At 38.4% G+C, this 9,966-nt stretch overlaps 1 protein-coding gene across 3 annotated transcripts in view; it reads left to right on the top strand.

Moving 5' to 3' along the window:
• Window positions 1–2,781: 2,781 nt before the first annotated feature.
• Window positions 2,782–9,966, top strand: part of LOC5571231 (G protein-activated inward rectifier potassium channel 3) — a 377,954-nt gene continuing 370,769 nt past the window's right edge. The window contains exon 1 of one of the 3 annotated variants that reach the window (XM_021851309.1): window positions 2,782–3,771. The gene's annotated coding sequence lies outside the window, so the exon portion shown is untranslated. The remainder of the gene's footprint in view (window positions 3,772–9,966) is intronic. The other 2 variants (XR_002501609.1, XM_021851311.1) reach the window with 2 other exon arrangements.

Below are 9,966 nucleotides of genomic sequence, written 5' to 3'. Positions count from 1 at the left end.
GACAAAAGAAGACATTGAGTAAATGGAACACCAAGTGTGCATTCTATGGCAGTATGCGAGGAAACTAAAACTTCAAAAAACCGTGTCAACCACAGCGTTCGATACCGCGGACATTTCACATTGAAACTGGATGGTACTACGATTATTCATTTAAGATTACATTGTAATACATGATAGCGAATAAAATCATTAATTTTTTTATTTCCATATCGTCTTAGTACATCAAAGAACATATTTCTCAGAGAAAAAAATGGCTCTTGGCAAATTGGAGTTCTTGTGGAATGACTGAAAATTGAATACTTTGCAAAGAACTTTGACTCGTTCCACTTAGCTGTCAAGATGACTGAAAAAGACTTAATTTTGAGTTGTTTCGGTTGTCCGTGTAGTGCAAAAAATACATTTTATTGGCAGCAACACCGCACTTACAGACTTCCCAAGCAACCAAAAGTTCAGATAAAAGGGCTTTTTTGCCTAATCCTGATTTGCTGCTCAAAAGGAATCGTTATAGAAATTTCTCATCGATTCCTTGCAGAAATTTTCTACAGAGACTCCCGTTTGACCTGACATTTCTTTTCAACTGCGTACTGCGATCAGAAAAAAAGCGCTCTCTTAAGCAATTCATTGTAGGAATTTCCCATGCATCAAGATAGGCCAATCAATTACTTGTCAGCAGTGAATCCGGCTTTATGCCTGACAAATGAAACATCTAATTTTACTGAAAACGAGTAGAAAGAGGAAGAATGTAACGAAGTAATATGATGTTATCAAATTATGTATTCATGAAACATCGTATGATAAGCAGTAGACTGGCCCTTAAACAAAAAAGTTGTAAAACTCAACGGGGCACCCCCTAGATATGAGCCTTAGGGTAAGAAAAACGCTCTCTCAAAATTTCAACTCAATTGGTTGCTCCACCAGCTGGCGCATTCGATTTAAAGTTTGTATGGGATATTCGTCTCAAATATAATGAAAATTGGTCCTATGTCACTGTTTCGTTCCGTATACTAATTGTTCGCGTTCAAATAAGCCCAGAATGACAAATACACTAGTTGATACCCTAATCAACATAATTGCAGAAGGTTGTATCTGGATTTAATCTCATTTTTATTACTCTTTCAGTTGTTGAAAGTTAGGCTTAGACCAGCACTCCCGTACAGTCACTTATATGCATGCGACATGTGCCTCAGCGCGCCCAGCTTCATAGGTGGCTATGATGCGCTTAGTGGCTACCTCCAAGCTATGTTGAAGAAATACAAGCAGTAATGCATGATAAACTTCAGATGGTTAAAACACCAACTTTATCAATTTTGATCATGGTACAATCTTCTACAATATTCTTCGCTATTACATCAAGTAGTGTTTTGACATTCTGGGTCCAATTGAACGCGATCATCAATTTTCCTGAATCAAACAGTAGATAATGTGCTGTTGCCCATATGTTTGAGCTGAAAATCCCATATTAACTTCAATTCAAATGCGCCAGCTCATGAAACGACCAAATGAGCTGAATTTTTCAGAAAGGCTTCTGGGGGGTGCCCCGTGGAATCATACAACTTTATTTTTCTCCCATACTGAGCTGGGCCAGTCTAATAAGCAGGCTTTGATTTTGAGTATAGAAACCGCAAAACAAACAACAGTATCATTCAAAGGCCAAGGTGCATAGTAGCAAAATAGTTCGTAGAATTTGAGATTGAAATCAGGTATCGGAAGGCCGGTTCCAGAGGCACGTTCTCCGCCATAATGGGAAGTATGCACTTCAACAGAAAAGTAAACGCCTATCTCGATGCGTGGGAAATTTCTTGCAAGAAATGCTAAGAAAAGCATTTTTCTTTGATCGCAATACACAGTTGAAAAGAAATGTCAATTCAAATGGAGCTCATTGTAGAAAATTTCTTGACCATTTCTTGGGCAGAAATTTTTACTTTTCTTGAGCGGAACAGCATACCTAGCTTAAAGCTAAGTATGCTGTTTCGCTCAAGAAAAGTAAACAAATTTTTTTGAATGAATGGTTCAAGAAATTTCCTACAGAGAATGAAATGACATTTCTTCTCAACTGCGTACTGCGATCAGAAAAATGTGATTTTCTGGACCATTTCTGGGAAGAAGTTTTCCACGCATCGAGATAGGCGATTCCTTTTCTTGTCGGTAGCAAACCAAGCTTAAAGCATTTGAAATGACATATCTTCTCAACTGCGTACTGCGATCAGAAAAATGTGATTTTCTGGACCATTTTTGGGAAGAAATTTTCCAAGAAAAGTAAAGAAATTCCTTGAAATTTCCTACAGAGAGCTCCATTTGAAATGACATTTCTTCTCAACTGCGTACTGCGATCAGAAAAATGTGATTTTCCGGACCATTTCTCGGAAGAAATTTTCCACGCATTGAGATAGGCGATTCTTTTTCTTGTCAGTAGCAAACCTGCCTTAAAGCTGAACTCCTGTTCGGACGCAGAAAGCGAAGAACATCGCGATATTTACAATAAAGTACAAATTTTAATCGCATTCAAAATATGTTGCCAATAGACTCGGAAATGGAAGCGAAGCACGTCAAAAACGGAATCCCACTGTAATGGTTTCCCCCGACTCGCGGCGTACGGTTGCGGATCGCCTGCGAGCTAACGGCAATCATCATCGTCATCATCATCGCCGGCGCACTGCAGCTCAGCGGCAGCAGTAGTAAAAAGGGTTCGAACCGGCGGGGGTCCATTTGAGTCAGCGACATTCGCCCACAGAGACAGCCAGGAAGCCCTCCTCCTGGCGCAGCGCGTCAAGTCAAGCATCAGCACATCAGAAGCTAGTTCAGTTCAGTCGATAAAGCGTCGCGATCGTATTCACACCGTTTTGCTTGGTTGCTCTCGTCTCTCGTGCCGTGTCGCGTTTCCTCAACCGTGTGTGCGGGAGCCCGCCTCCTATGTTAAGGAGTTTGAGTTTTTTCCCATCGAAAGGACCTACTTTGATTGACGCGCGCGCGCGATCATTTTTGTTTTTGGTGCGTACGCGTGGTTGTTTTCCGGCGTGCGTGTGAATGTGCGACGCTTACTTTGTTTTTCAAGATCAGTGTCTTTTTTGACAGCGATCGCTGTCCGGCGGAAGTTTACCGCTCAAAAAGTGTCAAGTTTGAAAAGTGCACTACATGATCGCGGTACGCGAGTGAAGGGGATGTTTATGGTGATCTTCCCGGTATACAACTGTAGTTAGTTGAAGTGAATTTTAATTGGACTTGGTTCTGACGGAAAGGAAGTCCATTTCGGCCGTTGGAGGTCATCATAGTGCTTGTCAAGATCGGTGAATTGTGAAAGTGAAAAACAAGCGGGTGAAGATCGTGCGAAAACATCAGAAGAAAGGAAATTTCAAGGAGAGCGATAAAAAAGAAACGTGTTCTCGACGACGCGTTCGTCGTCTGTGTCGGTCGGAGAAAGAGTGGTCCTCGGGTGAGAGTGTTGTTGGGCGTTGCGAGTAAAAATAGTTTGCTGGTTCATTTTTTTATCGCTTTCTGCCATCAACTTCTGAGTGCCGAGTGTGCGAACTGTGTGTATGTCATTAAGTGTTTCAGTTAATAGTAAATAAATGCTGGTTAACCCCCTTGCCGCCGCTTGACGCTCCGCTGCGAACGGGTTTTACACAGCAGCGCCAGAAGCGAAAATAGTGCATGACGCACTGTCACTCTTCTAACGAGATTTGAACAACAAAGTAGGCATCGTCCTACCTTGCCTGAACAAAGAAGAGTTTACTCGATAGTAGACACGCGTAGACGATCGAAGTCGGCGTAAAGGTTAGTTTCTGTTTGTTTTACTTACCATCTTTGTCGCGATTATCTTTAGTGTGTCGAGTGCAACGGAAGTGCACCAAAATCAACGATCACTACTCAGACGGTTCTCTTCATCAGCTGATAGCGACTCCCAGTCTACTGGGCCAGTAGGGGGTGAAGTGATTGGTTCGGATTAAATATGTTTATCTGACCTTGCTAGCTCAATTCCTAGTTAGTGCGATGAGTGATCTGCACTACCTAAAGTTGAGTGAGCTATTTGGCACACTGTCAGCTGATTGGACCATCGTTCAAATTCGTTTTCGTCCTTGATTGATCGCTCGGCAACCACTATGGGTGATTTCCATAAAATCTGGTGACCTAAAAAATATTTTGCCATCTTATGTTTAGATATATGAATTTGTGATATGAATTTAATATGTTGTTTTAAAAATAGTATTGTGGTTTAAGTATGTTTTTAACATAGTTTCCGGGTTTAAATTAAAATAATGTTGTTTTCTATGTTAACCGATTAAAAGGTAAACAATCAATTGATTGTTGTTACTTTGGAAAAATGATACGACAGTATACGTAGCATGTGATTACTACTATGGTAAATTAGAGCACTTATTAACCGTTTGTTTCAAATGTTGAATGATTTGGTTGCTCTGGTACACTGTCAATATCAGTATCAATCGAGTCTTCCATGGGGCCGCTAACATTGGTTGATTGTTGCATCTTTTTCTTCCGGCATTCACACTAAAAGACCAGATCACTGAAGTATGCCATATTTGGGTGCATGTCGTTAGGTCGAAAGGGTTGTTAGGCCGAAATAGTATTTTATCATTTACAACAATTTCAAACCGGTGTTTTTCCTTCTTTTCATCAAAGGCTGTTCTTTTTAGTTGTATTTCACAGTGGATATAATGGGATTTTAGGTAATGCAAATTATGCTGATCAAACAACTAACAATTCATTCGACCTGAATATTCAATCGACAGCTTCCAGGTAATGCAAGATATCCTAACCTATCCCTGTTAGTTACTCATTCGACCTCATGAACCGTATTCATAAGAATTATCGACCATTTTCGCCAAACGACCCTTTCGGCCTTACAACCCTTTCGGCCTAACGGCATTCGGCTTAATGGCCTTCAGTCTAATGGCATTTGGCTTAACGACATTCGGCCTAACGGCGTTCGGCCTAACGCGATAGAATCGCCATATTTTATTCGCTTAATCCCTCTACCCTCTAGTTTCATTTTTTTAACTATAAAGAAATATTCAAACAGCGATAACTTTTTTGTTTTTCGATATTTTTGCACCATTTTTTCACAAGCTCTCAAAAAACTTCTATTTTGAGAATTTGTGTCGATATTGATCATTGGGCATCTGGTTCTGGAGATATTCAGACATTTTTTGGGGGACCGACGTTTTGCCATAATTCACGCAAATATCTCAGTCTACTGATTTTTTCCCATGGTCGATTATTCGCAGTTCAAAACAATATATTTAATGAGAGTCTGTTGTAAAAAAATGAGGCAAATTGGTGGAACCGTATGATCAATGATCAGTGTTGATACAGATTCTAAAAACAGAAGAATTGAAAAAAATGTGCAAAAATATCGAAAAACAGCATTACAAGCTTTTCCTCGATGTCCCTCTTCAAGATAGCGAAAGCCTACTCCACTGCGCTGCGATCGATTTCAATAGAGTCAACGCCTGAAAAGCCAAAGAATATAAGCAATGTTGAATAGTAAATTTGGAAAAGCATCTCTTTTTCTAATCCATGTAATTTCACAAACGGTGTTTACACCTCGTATGCAATGCTTACACATTATTGTATTTATTATTAATCTGCTTTCCCAGTTCATGTTAATATATAGCCTGCCACAGTTAGATTTTCGACACTGAGTCGAGCGCGACCAAAGAAATTTTCGACCGGGATTTCCCGGGATCTTGGTATAAACTCAAAATGGGCATGAGCATGAGCAAAGATGGCCGTAGAATACGTAATTGCTACTCCGTGATTGACAAGAACGATCGAAGTTGCACAGAGATTTAATGAATGGGGCTTGGGATTAGCTTCCCATTCTCAATGTGCACAAATTGAGAACTGGAAATTTAAACGTCAATAACGACGCCGGCCACGTTCTTACGGTCACCGGAGAATGGGAAGGAATGTTAGTTAGACAACCGTTGTTACTAGAGACCGACTATACCTCTGCATCTTCACAGTTGTCATGGAAAGGATATTGGGTTAGTATGATAAGTTAGGGATCTGGGAGTCACCAATGTTTGGTGATGCGATCCATGATATAATCACGCCTAACCAGATTCGCGATATAATTCGATAATCGTCCAAGTGTTCATCACTCGCCCCCGCAAGAGCAAGCGTCGCGATCAATAGATCAAACGCTACCAACGATTCGCGGCGCTTTTGCATTTCACTACGCGAACGACGCGTAACAAGTTTGATCATCCTGCCCTCATCGCCCGCCCCCGCATGAGCAAGCGTCAAGGTCGAAGGATCAAACACTACTCCGTATTTTAAACTTCACCTAATGTACAAAAATTAAATGCATTACTTTAACCTATTTTTGAAATCGTTTAGTTTTCCCTAAACTGATTTGAATATAAACAAAGAGTGATGTGGAATTAATAATTCTTCAAATGCAGAAGAGCATAATCTTGAATAAAAATGAGTATCTTCTACAAATGTAATGAGTGATTGTTTTCAAAGTCCCTCATTATCATACTCACTTTCGAATCCTTTCTAGGTTTTTCGCTCTAATATTCAGTTTTACCAATTTTCGCAAATTCGTCTACTTTGGTAGTCACTGCTCTACATTATATTGCTGTGTGCGTTTGAAACGCAAATTTCAAATGCGGAAACACCAAACGCGGTAAGATTTTCCACAAACAATGCGGTATCAAAGTAAGCTTTTCTTTGCTAGGTTGGCGTTGGTATCGATGATTGTTGCTAGCAGTCTTGGGAACTGTGACCACAATTCACCACAGTTCATCGATTCTGCCATTCAACCAAAACACAACGCAGCAGCAGCATCAATACCATCAGGCGTTGCGCTGCCAACAGGGATGCCAAGTCAATTTTACAAAAATCTGGAAGATTTTGGAAATTTGTCTGGAAAAGTCTGGATTGCTTATGTCGTACATGGAGAACCTTACAAATTATTTACAAAACCTTACAAATTCATTTCAAATTTTATCTGGATCTTCCAGATTTTTGTAATATGGAGCCTCAAAAATCTGGAACATTCCAGACAAATCTGGAAGGTTGGCAACGCTGGCTGCCAACGGTTCACACACTGTTTGACTGTTTTTGTCTCTCCACTATGACCGTTTTCGGGCAGCCATTCCAAGGTGAATGATTGAAAAAAGTGTTAAATCATTCAATCGCTAATATTTCGCTAGTGTTTTCAACTAATTGAAATCTATTAGCTCTAACAAAAAGAGCACAATCATTCCATTGCGATACATATAAACAAGTTCAATTTCATGCTAACTTTATCGAGCAAAAATGCAAAACCCCGAAAACCGCAAAAATCGTGTCACCACTGTGCTCGAGTCATTGTGCATTAGGGGTTGAAAAACGTTAGGAAGAACAAGATTACAGTTTTGAAGAGCCGTGACATTTTTTGGTTTTGAACGGTCATGGTTTGCTTTGGATTTTGATGGTCGTGTAGAAAGATGTAAATGTAGAGGCGGTAAATGTTTGTTCCAGTACTTTTCTCATCATTGGTTGCTAGGTGTCCTTTGATTGTTTCGTCTTACCACATTTGAAGCACAGTTAGTCAAGATTTGCATCTCAAATACAAACATCAATAAGGAGTGTATCGTGATTCGGGATCAGCGGGGTAACATTGATCGGAATGGCTCATCTCGTTAAAAGTTCAAATAAACATTTATTGATGGAACATTTTCGTATCATGAATGGTACCTCTCTTTTTTATATTCATGAGCTAATGAAAATTAAGGGTTTTGCCAAAATTGCGTTTAGTTCATGCGTAAATTTATCAACTTTTCGAAACAATGATTTCTATCATTTTCACTGACACTACCGAAAATTCATGTCTCGCATGAGTTTTGCATCGCTGAAAACGATTCCGTTGTCAAATCTTTTATAAGTTTATTCAATTAGGCAACATTAACTAATTACCATTGAGAATGTTGAATTTCCTTAGGAAATTGCTTACTTTAAGGCGTATTCTACGGTTCAAGGTGTTTTTACTTTTGAAATAACTCAAAAGGTAAATGACTTGTAAGAGTTTGCTCTTCATTTTCGGCTTCAGGGGCCAGGATTTTAGTGAGTAACGACATTCTCAATATTACCGAACGTTGTTTACTTGGGCGATCAATGTTACCCCAAATCAGCTGAATGAAAAAATCACTTAAAACATTTATTTATACAAGCTTAAATCTTTCGAAAAGCAAAATGAAGTATATAGTTAGGAGCGGTGGGTGCCAGTACTTGTTTAAAAAATATAAAACTTGTAATATTTATAGTGTGAAATGAAAAATTTAAGAAATACTCAAAAAAATGATCAATCTTACCCCGGATTACGGTATCCAGGGTGTCTACTACCTGGAAAAACCTGGAAAACCTGGAATTATCAGGGAATTTTATTCAACCTGGAAAAAACCTGGAATTCTCAGGGAATTTCGGCCATAATCAGGGAAATTATTTTGAATTATTAATAATTACATGGTAGAATATACCCTTTTTGTGACACAAAATCTTTTCAATCGAAAAATTTTTCGGCTGCGCCGCTATCAAAACATTGTCCTTTAATTTTATAGTCATTTTTATTTATTCAACATAAAAAATATTTAACCAATATTGTAGAACTTTGCCAAGATGGTAAATGCAACTAAATTTCTCAATTCCATTTAGTTTTTGTTCATAAGATGGTTGAGAGAATTCAATTTTTTTTTCACAAGAATTATTCCCCCTTTTCTACAAAAATAATAAACTTTATAGGGAAAAAGCAAAAATTGTAACACATTTCGAAAAATAGTGCTTTTCTCAGGTAAGCAGGTCTCTTTGTAGATTCTTGGTCGCTATTTTGATGCAAGTCTTTGAAAAACTTTTATTTAATGTAAGGTCTCTAAAGTCTCCATTTTAAACAAAATGGTTTTCAAAGTCACTTTTTGCCTTATTCTACTTGCAGTGAGTCCTTGAGGCTCAGAGAAACCTTCAGAGACTAATACGCGACTATTAGACAGTTTCACAAAACTCAAAATTTCTGGGATTCAACCAGTCACCCTAGTCCTAGTTGCAATACTAAAACAAACTACCAGACAAATTTTGATCCAATTTGGAGAAGATTAGGAGGTGCCTCAAGTCGAATTTGTGTTTTTTGGCTATTTTTTACATTCCAAAAATTCTAACAAGAATTTGGAAAAACGAAAATCAAAATAAATACCACTAGTTGAACGTATTATTAGTACTTTACAACTTTTGAGAACACTGTATGCCGATTAGAGATGGTTTTGACCTCATAAAATTGATTTCTGTTCATTAAAGTACCTGTAAAACATAAATTTCTCTACAGTTTGTTCTACAAGATTCATAACCTCATGCCTCTTACCCCGGCGGGCGCTCTTACCCCGTCTTTTCCTATGTTCAATGTTGTAACATGTCAGCAATTGCGCCATTTGGCAGCAGCTCTAAATGCAGGGAAATGAGGAATGTCGTATTTCCGACGATTTTTTACAATTTATCTGTAATTCGGATACAAAAATGATGTACTACAATAATGTTCAGAAATAACAAAGGAATGATACTACGGTTGAACTTTTATGATTGGGCATGAGTTTAAGAATCTTGTAGAACAAACTGTAGAGAAATGTATGTTTTACAGGTACTTTAATGAACAGAAATCAATTTTATGAGGTCAAAACCATCTCTAATCGGCATACAGTGTTCTCAAAAGTTGTAAAGTACTAATAATACGTTCAACTAGTGGTATTTATTTTGATTTTCGTTTTTTCCAAATTCTCGTTAGAATTTTTGGAATGTAAAAAATAGTCAAAAAACACAAATTCGACTTGAGGCACCTCCTAATCTTCTCCAAATTGGATGAAAATTTGTCTGGTAGTTTGTTTTAGTATTGCAACTAGAACTAGGGGGTGACTGGTTGAATCCCAGAAATTTTGATTTTTGTGAAACTGTCTAGCGACTATTCCATAAGTTCTTAAT

Source organism: Aedes aegypti, chromosome 3 (genome assembly GCF_002204515.2).
Source record: "Aedes aegypti strain LVP_AGWG chromosome 3, AaegL5.0 Primary Assembly, whole genome shotgun sequence".
In the NCBI taxonomy this organism is placed as follows: domain Eukaryota; kingdom Metazoa; phylum Arthropoda; class Insecta; order Diptera; family Culicidae; genus Aedes; species Aedes aegypti.
This window is presented reverse-complemented; position numbering and strand designations above follow the sequence as displayed.